Source organism: Pleurodeles waltl, chromosome 8 (assembly GCF_031143425.1).
Source record: "Pleurodeles waltl isolate 20211129_DDA chromosome 8, aPleWal1.hap1.20221129, whole genome shotgun sequence".
Lineage (NCBI taxonomy): Eukaryota > Metazoa > Chordata > Amphibia > Caudata > Salamandridae > Pleurodeles > Pleurodeles waltl.
Window position 1 is genome coordinate 183,238,430 of NC_090447.1, and position 12,815 is coordinate 183,251,244.

General features: G+C 47.4%; 1 protein-coding gene across 8 annotated transcripts in view; it reads right to left on the minus strand.

The window, feature by feature from the left end:
• The window catches only part of SYNJ1 (synaptojanin 1), a 767,318-nt gene that overhangs the window by 337,804 nt on the left and 416,699 nt on the right, over window positions 1-12,815 (minus strand). The window lies entirely within an intron of this gene.

The window sequence follows — 12,815 nt, forward strand, 5'->3', positions numbered from 1 at the left end:
GGTGCGGGACCTCGTAGTGATCATTTAATTTAAGAAGAGGGGGCATCACAGCCGTGGCCTCTCGTTATTGTTCACGACCTCAAGGTAGAATGCCCAGCAGTGGCCCCCTCCACGTTCGGGACTGCAGGAGTCACAGCTGTGTGTCCTCAACAAGGGGGAAAGTGACCGTCAAGAGCACCTGGCAGCACGGCCGTTGGCGCCACAAGGCACAGGCACAGTCAGCCTCAACCAAAGTATTCGGGGTGCCCTGGAGCTTGCGAACTCCCAATGATGCAGTGATTATGATGGCAGCATCAATTATGACCTTTGGGGGATCAGATTATGCAGGATGATTAAGGATTCACGGAGAAAGCCCTCGGAAGACATGTCTAGTCCATCACCTTGCTGGCCACACCCCAGAGACACTTGACCCTTAGTAAATAACAGATCAGAAGGAGCCGGTTTATATTCCTTGTGTCCACCCAGGGGTTGATGATCCTGGCACAGACTGGCTCTCTGAAGATATCCTCGGCAAGTCTCATCATGCCACGAAGCATGGGGAGAAATTGGGTGTCCTTGTGAGTGGAAGAGAGGATGTTAAAAAAGAAATCCTGCTCTAGGGATTCTCTACGGAGCTCAACGTTATGGTATGCTGCTGCCGTAGAAATAACCTGTTGAAAAGAAGTGGTATCCTCAGGAGGGAAGGGAAGAGCTGGCTAGAGGTCTTGATCATTATGGGTAGTAAGATCAGTATCATATGTGTCCCAAGAATCAGGATCACCTAGTGGTCCCCCAACACCGCCCCCCTCCCCCTACCCCCAGTGATTGTGGAGACTCTTGAGGAGAAAGATCAAGTGGGTCATGTGTGGGAGGTGATGCTAGTAGAGTGTGGGGAGGTGGAGTGGTGGAGGAGGAGAAGGCTGGTAGGCAGGGCTGGTGGCCGTTTCCTTACTCTTTTTCCTGACAGATAGGGGTATGTCCAAGGCTTCCTCAAAAGAGAACTTCCTCTTTGGAGGTGGAGGAGAGGAAGGAGCTGCATTATTACGACCGGTGCCCTCTTGAATCTGCAGTTTCCTCTGTCTGCATCCATTTTTTTTAGGATCGGCTTGAGAGGTGAAGCAGAGGCTGAAGAATCTTTTGTTAGTGACGATTTGGTCTCAGTCGATGAGGCTTCATCTGCCCTGCGGTTGAAGGAGGAGGATGCGGGGTTGGTGCCGAGGGTCGGCTCGGAGTCGAAACATGCTCTTGGTCCAATGAGCCTGAGGTCAATGCAGAGCACTTGACCTTTGTGGCAATCTTCGGTGCTGGGACAGAAGGCGAGGTGGCCGAGCCAGTTTTCCGGAGCAACCATGGCCGGGAGGCAGTGGTGAACCGGTGACCTCTGAAAGTGGTAGTGGGGACTTTTTGGAGGGCTTGGGTGGTGGAGCAGGGACCACAGTATTCTCGCCCTGGACAGATGGCAAGTCCTGCATTCCAAGGGACACATCACAGCCAAAGCTGTCCTTGATGGAGAAGGCTTCTTCCTCCTCTGCAGTTGACTCCTCCTGGGCATACTCTTCCCTGGAGAGATGCAGGATGTCGTTCCATGCTTTTTGGGCCATTTCAAGTCTTCAAGCCCTCCGTTCCGAGGAGTCTTTTTCAATCTGGATGACTTGCAAGCATTGCAGTTGGCCTCTCTATGGTTGGGTGAACGGCCGTGGTTGCACACGAGATGCTGGTTGGTGTGCAGATAATTTAGTGGCAACGCGGACAAAAAACAAAAGGATGTATGTTTCATCAGAAACTCTTCTTCATCGAAATCGGCCAAGACGGACTGCAATGCCCCAAAGGGCAGTCGTTCTAAGCACAAACAGACAAAATTTGCAGGTAGCGCAGGAATGGAGAAGCACAACTGAAACAATACAGTCGAGACAGTATAAAAGGAAAGAACCGTACTGAACGGAGTCGAAGACAGAGCAGAGGCACACACGTCCGACAGCAGAGAGAAAACACTAACAATGGAGTTGACGCCCAAGCGCAATTACTCAGAGAGGAGAAGTCACTCTACCTTGTGACTCGAAAGACTTCTTCGTAGAAAAACAACTTGCACAACTCTGGACCCAACACTAGATGGCTGGACTATGCAAAGCAAGTGTATCTACAGCCACACATGCCAATGAACATACTTTTCATCAGGACAGTTTCACAAAGTTGCTGTTAATTTATGTAAGGCTTGGTGTATGATGTCCTGAAATATATCCCTGTGTACACTGGTTATTCCTGTAGAAATATCAGGATGTTCTAAAATGTTATCTTAATACCCTTTTTGTAGTTTAAAGGCGAGAAGATGTGTTGTATTTGTGTTTCCTTAAGAAAAAAATCGATATGCACCATTCAGACTTTTTGCTGTACGAAGACCTGACAGTCTACTCCGTAGCAGTTCCACTGTCGGGGTCTTCAAGATGATATGATGCTCCGTAACTCTCTACTAAACTTTCCATCTTTACTGTAAGAGTTGGCGACTTTCTGATCAGTGTCAAGCTCACTGGTATTATGAATATCAAGTTATAAGGTGTTATCAGTGTAATGAGGGAGAGCAAGCCTCCTAATCATCATCATCATCATCTTGGGAAACACCTTGTTCTGGCACAGAATCAGCGTTAGAAAAAAGATTATGAAGCTTCTGCTGAAAGCTGTGAAAAAGAAAAGGTACAGAGTTAGATTCAGGAGGCATAACAGTTGGTTGCACTTTCGTAGTTTTGTAGCGCAACACAGTTCGAGCAGACAATGGTTCCGGGTCAGACATGGGCATCTGCACTGGATCATCCACTGGCGCCTGTGGGGTTGGGACCGACATTTGGGCAACGATAACCGGCATGGATCTCTTGGCGACAGTAGAAGTCACTACCACAGTCGGTGAAGAGAACAGCTGACGCCCAAGGGGCCAACCAACATTAGCCTGACTGGAGCCCCCAGTGGTTCTGTGAGGCCCAAAGGCACGAGAGAGAAAGAAGGGCACTGAAAAGAAATTTGTAGCATGGGTTCTTTGAAGGCCTCAATCTGCTACAGAGTTGATGACAGCCCAAGAAACTCTGGGCACGTTGGGAGATCAAATGAAAAATCAGTTTTCTGGCAGGTCACCTCAAAGTGCAACTTACAACTTGATGCCCTTGTGCCTGCTCTTTGGCGTCAGAGTGGCAGCAAAGGGTTGAATCCTGTTTCCCTTTCCCACACTTGCAATTGGACTTACTGGAGGACTTCAAGTGGGAAGTGCATCAGTAAACACAGCATCCTCATACTGAAGTTCACGACTTAAAGCAGGATCTCTGCGACTAATTTTTGCTTTAGGTGACATAGCTTTGCCTTCTAGTCTTGGATCACTGTGAGGTAAACTAGGACACATTTATCAAACAACTTAGGGTCTTTTTCAAGGCCTAGGCACAAAAGGCACACTTTGTGTGGGTCTGTGACCACCATCTGGTTCCTGTAGTCGTGGCATGAACCCTGTGGATTGGAGTGGGGACATTGTTTCCTAGCATACTGTGGAAAAGGTTTGGATTCCTTGGAAGACCGACATAGTCAGGAGTTGCACTCTTTATCCGCGTGGGAAGGCCTGGAAGGAAAAGAGGTAATTTCTGTATATATAGGTGGTGCTTATATCCAGCTCTGTTCTGTCACTTCGGGGGTGGTATGGAGTCACTACAGCACTGCGTGATGCCACCGACCATAACACAGGAGCACTGGAACAAATTTCTTCGAATCCAGTCTTGCGCTTATGGCTATGTTAAGGTGAGTAATCTGGGTTAGAAGAGCTCTATCAAATATTTTGACCGATGCATGGTCAATAATCCTCATAGTCTGTTTCTTACCACATGACTGTGAGGTAATGCATTCTCCTGTTATGCGTGAGAACATGCAGAAAGAGTAATGACTGAGGGCATGCAGCAGATCCCACTGTCTTTAGTCCCAAAGAACTTTAAGCAATACCAGGAACGCTACACAAGATAAAACTGAAGCATTTCAGTATGTTTTACAGCTTTCAGAACACCAAATTAAGCATGCATGCTAAGCAAAATGGGTGGTGGGCCAGTCGGGGGAATAACTAGTAATCATGTAATGATCTTGAATGCAACTGATGTCAGGCAAACTCTGGGGAAAAATACTGAAAACAACTATCTTCGATCAGAGAAGAATACAAATGATCACTGATGCAGAATTAACAATAGACATTGTTATGGCCATCTGTAGGTACAGACTGGCAGTAAAATGTTCTTGGCTGAGTATATCAATGTCAAGTTGCCTTAAAAGATATTTCAGTACAGAGAGATGAATGTGAAAGAAGTATGTTGTCCTCTGTGTGAGAAAGGGCCTCTTTTGTCATGGTTAGCCTCCTCCCCACCTTATGCCTCGAAAATAAAGTGGTTTCAAACTGTAAGTGCACTGGGTCCCTGCTAAACAGGTTCCCAGAGCCAGATCTCTTTCCTCAAAACTATACCATGTATTGGCACTTCAGCCACCCTTGTAAGTCCCTAGTAAATGGTATCCCTGATACCTAGGGTATGGTTACCTAAGAGCCCCCCCAGAGCAGCAGCCACTCAGAGCCCCACACCAGCCTCATGCAGACTACCACGGCAAGTGCATGAAAAGGTGTATTTAAAAGTTGCAAACTCAACATGGCACTCACCAAGAGGTAAGTCACCCTCCTGCCAGGCCTTACATCCCTAAATCAGGGTGCACTATAATGCATGTGAGGGCATATGTTTGCATGAGCGAATATGCCCCCACTGTGTCTTTCCAAAACCTTAAGACATTGTAAGTGTACAGGGAAGCCATAGCAAACACATGTGCTGGACATTAGTCATTATGAGTTCCCCAAATACATGATTGACTCTCTGAATACTGGGTTATTTAGTATCAAACAACTCAGAATAATAAACGCACATGGATGCCCGTGTTGGGTTTATTATACCATGTACCCAAAGGGCACCTTAGAGGTGCCCCCTGCTAAACCTACAAGCTCTGGCATTGTTGCTGACTGGTGTTTACCAGCCTGCTGTCACCAGACCCAGATCTGGACTCCGGGGGTGAGAGCCTCTGCTCCCAGGAGCCAGAATGCAAAGCCTTTCCTGCGCGGAGGTGTTACTCCTCCTTCCCCAGGCAGGCACCCAAGTCCAGCTTCAAAGGCTTTTACCACCTTTGAAATCTAGCCCCTGACTCTCCTGGTACCAGCAGATGATTACCCCCTGGTTTTCCCCCCACTTTGAGCAGGAAAACCGGTGGGAAAATGCAGCCAGAGAAGGAGGAGTGACCACCCACAGCCGGCACCACCCCCCAGGTGTGGCAGGCGTGGTGACCACTCCATTTAATTTTCCTCCATCTTGGATGGCAGGAAAATAGCCTATTTGGGTTAGGGATGTGGCCTCGTCCCACAGAAGTGATCAAATAGAGGGTGCAGCCACCCTAAGGTAAGTGACCCATTCGCCACTACCAGGTAATCCCCTCAACGCCCACTAAATGCAGTACTTAGTGGGCATCCCTAGACCAGCAGATCAGATTTGACGAACACAAGAAGACCAGCGACAAAGAAGACCCAAGGCTCGAGACCAGAAGTCCTGCTGCAAGAAGAAAAAGGCACGAAACCCTGCCTGCTGCACCCTGGATTTGAAAATTGCCACTGAGGGGATGACTGGGCGTCGGACGGACTCTAAGAAACCCCAGAGGACCGCCAACCTCCTAAAAATGACCGAGAACCTCCATGCAGAGTGAAGGATTCACTCCCTGCACCCGGCAGGCAAGAACCCATGAAGTCCAGTTTACTGAGTGGCCACTGACAGCAGCCAGACAAATTTCACCCGATGGACCTAGTGACAAAACCCTGCCAGTGTGTCAAGTTTGGTGGCACTGTGACCTATAGTGGCTGAGATGTGCCACAGCCCAAGATTTTCAGCTGCTGCTCCCGCTTGAACCAGAAACAGCCTGAACTTCTTCGGCTAGCCCACAGGACATCTCCATGACCTCAACCTAAAAACAGAAGGTGACACTTATGAGAGCATTGCCTGATTCTATATGCATTTTCAAAGTTTTCTCCAATTGATTCCTATGGTGCGTAATTAGGCACAAAAAGACTAGTTTTGCTAAACTTTGAAAAATCATAAGGATAAGTTACTTACCTGTAAATCCTAGTTCTCTTCCAGGGGTATCCTCATCAATAGTCATAAACATTGAATATTCCCGCCCTCGTGCGGGGATCCCGGAGCATATATAAAAACACACATGTATAAGTATGAAATATATATGAAAAAATAACATTTTTAGTAGATAATTTCCACACCAGAATCATGTATACATGTGTATAATAGCAATGCAGACTATGTTGATAAACAGGCTAAAATGCTTTATTTCTATGCAGTTTTTTTTTTTTTTAATACATTAACACTCTCCCTTATAATTACAAAAAACTTTCTGAAGCCCAATTGGAGGGCACAGAAAAAATACATGCAACACATGTGAAAAGAGAAAAAACTACTTTGAAAACAACAGAGCATTATTAGCCAATAGGCTGCATGCAAGTCAATACAGCAGAACCACAAAATTTGGCACCGTGCCTTTAAGACCCTGAGCACCTCCAGTATCCCACCATGCCTCAGGGGTGAAGGAGAGGTGACAGTTGGTTCACAGTTAGGTCAGTACTTTTTTACTGTGACAAAGAATCCTATAGATTAGACAGATGGTCTGTACTGCACTTCTAGGAGCCTCGCGTCCGGGGAGGAGGGTGGGTTGTTTATGACTTTGATGAGGATACCCCTGGAAGAGAACTAGGATATACAGGTAAGTAACTTATCCTTCTCTTCCAGGGGATCCTCATCAATAGTCATAAACATTGAATAGATTAGCAAGCCCATCCCTTATCTCTGCGGACTGTCTAATAGAAGTGCAGGAAAAGACATACACTATGCAAATAAATTTCTCAGAGACGCTTGACCAACTTGTGCATCTACTTTGGCATCTGAATCTAAACAGTAATGCCTAGTAAACGTATGTACAGATCTCCATGTAGCGGCCTTACAGATCTCCGAGATTGGAACATTGTTAAGGAGGGCAGCAGTAGCCGCTTTTCCTCTTGTCGAATGAGCCTTAGGCCTAGCCAATAACTGTTTGTTAGCCAATTGATATGCAGTTACAATACATGAGACTATCCACCTAGAAATAGTTCGTTTTGAGGCAGCATCGCCTGTTGTCATATGTCCATAGTTTACAAACAGGTGGTGAGATCGTCTAATCAATTTGATCTTATCCAGGTAAACAATTTTGCACTCTTAAGATCCAGGGAGTGCAAGGCTTTCTCCGCCGGAGTATCCGGATTGGGGACAAAAGTTGGGAGTGATATAGTCTGATTGATGTGAAAATCCGACACCACCTTCGGTAAGAATGATGGATGAGTTCTCAGAACAACTCTATTATCATGGAAAAACATATACGGTTCCCTGGAGGACAAAGCCTGAATCTCACTGACCCTCCTAGCCGAAGTAATGGCTACGAGAAAAGCTGTCTTCCACGTAAGGTGTTGCAAAGAAGCTCTGTGAATAGGCTTGAAAGGAGGGCCCATGAGTTTAGATAACACTATGTTCAGCTCCCATGGAGGCGAGGGTTTTCGATTGGGTGGAAAAACCTTCTTTAAACCTTCTAAGAAATCCTGGACTACTGGCATGGTAAAGAAGGATTTCTGAGAAGGTGACTTACGATAAGCTGTAATGGCAGATAAATGTACCTTAATAGATGACAACTGCAGACCTGATTTCGCCAGATGGAGCAGGTAAGACAATATGACCTCCTCCTGAGCCAGAATAGGATTCTGACCCTGTTGTCGACACCACATGTAGAATCTCTTGCGTCGCGTGGACGGCCTTCTGGACTCCTTTAAAATGTTCATACATTCCTGCAAGAGCCCTAGATGCCCATACTGCAGGAATTCAGGAGCCATGCCGTCAAGCTCAGAGAGGGAAGGTTGGGGTGAAGAATCTTGCCTCCCAGCTTGCAAAGGAGATCCGGTCTGCACGGCAGATTCTTGTGCGGTTGCTCTGACAACTTGAGAAGATCCATGTACCAGAATTGTCGAGGCCATTGCGGGGCTATGAGTATCATTCTGGTGTTGGATCTGTAGAGTTTGTTTATCACCGCTGGTATCAGGGGGATCGGTGGAAAAGCGCAGAGAAATATCCCTGACCAGTCAATCAACAGGGCATTCCCTCGAGTCCCTGGATGGTAGAACTTGGACGCGAAGTCTGGGCATTTTTTGCTTACTTCGTCTGCAAACAGATCTAACTGAGGCTGACCCCATTAAAAGAAAATGTCTGGGCCGACCTCGTCGTGAAGAACCGAGTTGTGGCCTTCCGCAAGGGTTCTGCTTAGGAAATCTGCCTACACATTTTGCTGCCCTGGGAGGTGGATCGCTGTAAGAGACATTCCCCCCGCTATGAGCCAGTGCCAAATGGTTTGAGACTCCCGAGCCAGGGGGAGGGATCTCGTACCCCCTTGTTTGTTCAGATAATACATTGTTATTGTATTGTCCGTCTGCACCAGCAGAGACTTTCCCTGAATCGATGGTGCAAATTATTTGAGAGCCAGATTAACCGCTCTGAGCTCCAGCAGGTTGATATGGTAAGTCTTCTCTTTGCTGGACCAAAAGTCCTGAGCTTGAAGGTAACCCAGATGAGCTCCCCAGCCCTGTAGCGATGCATCCGTTACCAGAGTGTCAGAAGGAATTGGTTGGTGAAACGGAACCCCTACTGACAGGTGATGTCTGCGCGTCCACCATTGCAATGATTGCCGTGCTCCAATAGGAAGAAGTATCCTGTCCTCCCATTGGCCTGTGTGTTGATTCCACTGTTCTTCTAGAGTCTCTTGAAGAGGTCTCATATGGAGTCTGGCGTTCGGGACAATGAAAATGCAAGAGGCCATGGAGCCCAACAGAGATGTCACCTGACGGGCCGTAGGCACGGGTGAACCAAGACGATCGTGACACTTCCTCCTTATTGATAATAGTCGTTCCTCCGAAGGATACACCTTTTCTAGCTCTGTGTTCAGTATCTCCCCCAGGTAGTGGAGGGTTTGAGTTGGGATGAGAGTGGACTTTTGGAAGTTGACTTGCAGACCTAGAGAGCGGAAAACACTGAGAACCATGTTTAGATGTTTTTTCGCCTGTTCCGGAGAGGAGGCTTTCAGTAGCCAATCGTCTAGGTATGGATAAATGAAGATTTTCTGCTTCCTTAAATGTGCCGCTACTGTTGCTACACACTTGGAGAATGCACGAGGGGCAGATTTGAGGCCGAAAGGCAGCACCTTGAACTGATAGTGTTGAGAGGCTATCACAAACCAAAGGAATTTTCGATGTTTGGGTACAATCGGAATATGAAAATGCGCATCCTGCAGATCCATGGAGCACATCCAGTCTCCTCGATGCAGCTGAGGGAAAATCTGATGAAGAGCCAGCATTCTGAATTTTTGTTTCCATATGAACTTGTTGAGCAGCCTCAATTCTAGAATAGGTCTTAAGACTCCTTCCCAACCCTTTTTTGCTACTAGAAAATATCGGGAGTACACTCCTTTTCCCCTTTGGGCGGCTGGCACCTTTTCTATTGTTCTTTTCTCTAACAGGACGCGAACTTCTTTGCGTAGTAAGTTCATGTGAGCAGGCCTTGACTTGGTTGGTGGCAAATGAGGTGGAGGTTGTTGGAAAAGAGAGTATCCATTCTCTACAATGTTCAGCACCCATTTGTCTCTTGTTATGCCATGACACTCTTGAGCGAACTCTGCGATAATTCACCCAACCGGAGTGGTGGACGGTATTAAGGGAAGTGAACCCTCATTGTTTTGCGGGGGCTTTGGGGGCAGACTGCTGAGGTCTGCTTGATCCTCAGTCTCTTGTGGCCTTGCAAGACTGGAAGAGGGGACGCCCTTGCTTCTGTTGCGATCTCTGGGACCAATGAGGGGTTTGAACCCTCTGTTGGAACGGGCGCCTGTCGTAAGGTCTATATCTCCTTCTGAAGTCTTTCCTTCTTTCCAGACCAACTGCCCTCATTGTGTCGACCTCCGCCTTCATACGTGCCATCGCACCATCCGTGTGGGCACCAAATAACGAGTTTCCATTAAACGGAAGATTCATGATACGCTGTTGCGCCTGTTGCTTTAACCCTGTGAGCCTCAGCCAGGAAGATCTTCTTGCACAAACCCCATGCGCGTATCCATGTGCCGCCAAGTCCGCACCGTCTGCGGCTGCGCTGATGATTTGATTGGCCACCAAACTTCCCTCTTGAAGGATCACCTGGAAGTCCTACCTGTCCTCCCTAGGCAGCTTTTCCGCAAATCTGTTCAGCGAGTCCCAGAGGGATCGATCATATCTGCCTAGGAGTGCTGAGGTACTGGAAACCTTCATCATCGCCGCCGCCGTGCCACACATCTTCCTACCCAGATAGTCGAGATGTCTGCTCTCCTTGTCTGGCGGTACCGTTGAGGATGATGCCACTGAATGCGTCTTGCGGGCTGCGGCTAATATGACTGAGTCTGGTGGTGGATCAGCCCTGAGAAACAAAGGATCCTGATCCGGGGCCTTGTACTTTTTCAAGATCCTAGCAGGAGCTGAACGGAGGCTTGCTGGTGTCAAAAAAGTCTCCATGGTCGGCTGGAGAAGACCAGGCACAAGTGGTAACAACGTCCTTGAAGCCTTCTGTGCTGCAAGGTTTCGAAGATCAATACTGAGGAAGTTGAAGTTTCCGGGACATCAATGTTAAGCTTTTGTGCTCCCCTGAGCAGCACCTCATTGAAAGTTGCTATATCATCCACCGGGGAAACTCTAGCTGGTGGAGTGTCTGTCAGAGTCGGGGAGTAACCTCTTATGGAAGACCTAGACGATGTGGACCAATAAGGGGTCCTTCTGTGATGGCGCGACCTTGACCTAGACCTCCTCTGGGAGCGTGACCTGCTCCGAGATCTTGTGGGAGTGCTTTGAGGCCTAGTGATAGATTGGCGAGACGTAAAGCGAGCCCACTCTCTATGCGCCGTTGGTGTCCTCGGGAGCGACGCTGATGGTGGGTACATGCGTGAGTACTGAGAGTCTGGAGAAGCCCGCGCTTTGTTAAGGCTCTCCAACCACCTAGGTGATAGGTTTATGGGCGAGATGTGCCCTGACGAGGAGTCCCTTGACCGTCTGGACGATCCACTCCTTATGGAGACCACTGGACTTGGTGGAGTGAGATTCTTGTCGGCCGGTGGTTGCTGACGCTCTTCTCCTTGAGAGACAGGCGGTAGCTGTCTCGAAGTTGATTGGTGTACCGACGTCGAAGGAGGCCCAGAATGTGTCGTAGGCTGCTCAGGTCTCAAAGGCGACTGGTGGTCCTTTCCATGTGTACGACTCGACGTCGTATGCTTTGCCGTTCAGTGATGGGCTGCTGACGACGGAAGTCTCTGCTCTCCACGATGCGGCGACCTCGACGTCGTCTTCCGTGCCGTCAAGGGTTGTAACGCCTTCGACGGCATATGAGCACTCCGGTGCTGGCTCGACGTCGATCAGTGGGTTACCCTCGACGGAGATCTGTCCCGATGAGGGAGATGAGCTTTCGACGTCGTATCCTTCGACGCCGGTCGGGTCGCCGTTGACGGCAATAAGGTCCCATGATGCGACGGTGGCAGCAATGACGTTGACGGAGAACAAACAGGTAATTTCTTAGCAGCTGACGTCGAACTAGCCTGTTGCTCATGAGAATGGCTTGTTGACTGTCTGGGAAGAGAAGAGGATGATGTTTTCTGCCTCTCAAGAAGCCCATTAAGTCGTATTTTCTCTATGTCCTTCAGAGTCTTTTTAGACATGTTCTTACAGTGTCTGCATGTGTCAGGGCAGTGGCTCTGAGGCAAACACACAGTGCAGAGAGAGTGTGGATCAGACTGGGCCTTCTTCTTCCCACAGGAAGGGCACTTCACAAAAAGAGAAAGCATTTTCCAGACAGGAAAAAATCCCTTCACTCAGAAAAAGGTGAAAACGTTGAGTGAAGGTAGAAAAAACAAGGTTTTTGAATATTTTTCTGTGAAAAACTCAGAAAAACTGAGAGCTCAATACTCCAGGATCGTCTCCGAAGAAGCCGGAAAAAAGAACTGACAAAGCTGTGAACCAACTGTCACCTCTCCTTCAACCCGAGGCATGGTGGGATACGGGAGGTGCTCAGGGTCTTAAAGGCACTGTGCCAAATTTTGTGGTTCTGCTGTATTGACTTGCATGCAGCCTATTGGCTAATAATGCTCTGTTGTTTTCAATGTAGTTTTTTTCTCATTTCACATGTGTTGCTGGTATTTTTTCTGTGCCCTCCAATTGGGCTTCAGAAAGTTTTTTGTAATTATAAGGGAGAGTGTTAATGTATTAAAAAAAAAAAAAACTCCATAGAAATAAAGCATTTTAGCCTGTTATCAACATAGTCTGCATTGCTATTATACACATGTATACATGATTCTGGTATGGAAATTATCTAATTTTTTCATATATATTTCATACTTGTACATGTGTGTTTTTATATATGCTCCGGGATCCCCGCACGAGGGCGGGAATATTCAATGTTTATGACTATTGATGAGGATCCCCTGGAAGAGAACTTAAAAAGTACTTACCCGATTTTGATGATCTTGGTCTTAAACATTTTATAAAATTCAGAAGTGTTTTTGTAAATTGCTCCTGAGCTATTCTTTTTCACTGTGTGCGTGTCCACATTTATTGATATTGTGAGTACAACAAATGCTTTGCACATCTCCAAGATTAGCCTAACTGCTTGACCAAGCTACCTCTAAAAATATAGCATTAGGTGGTCTACTTAATA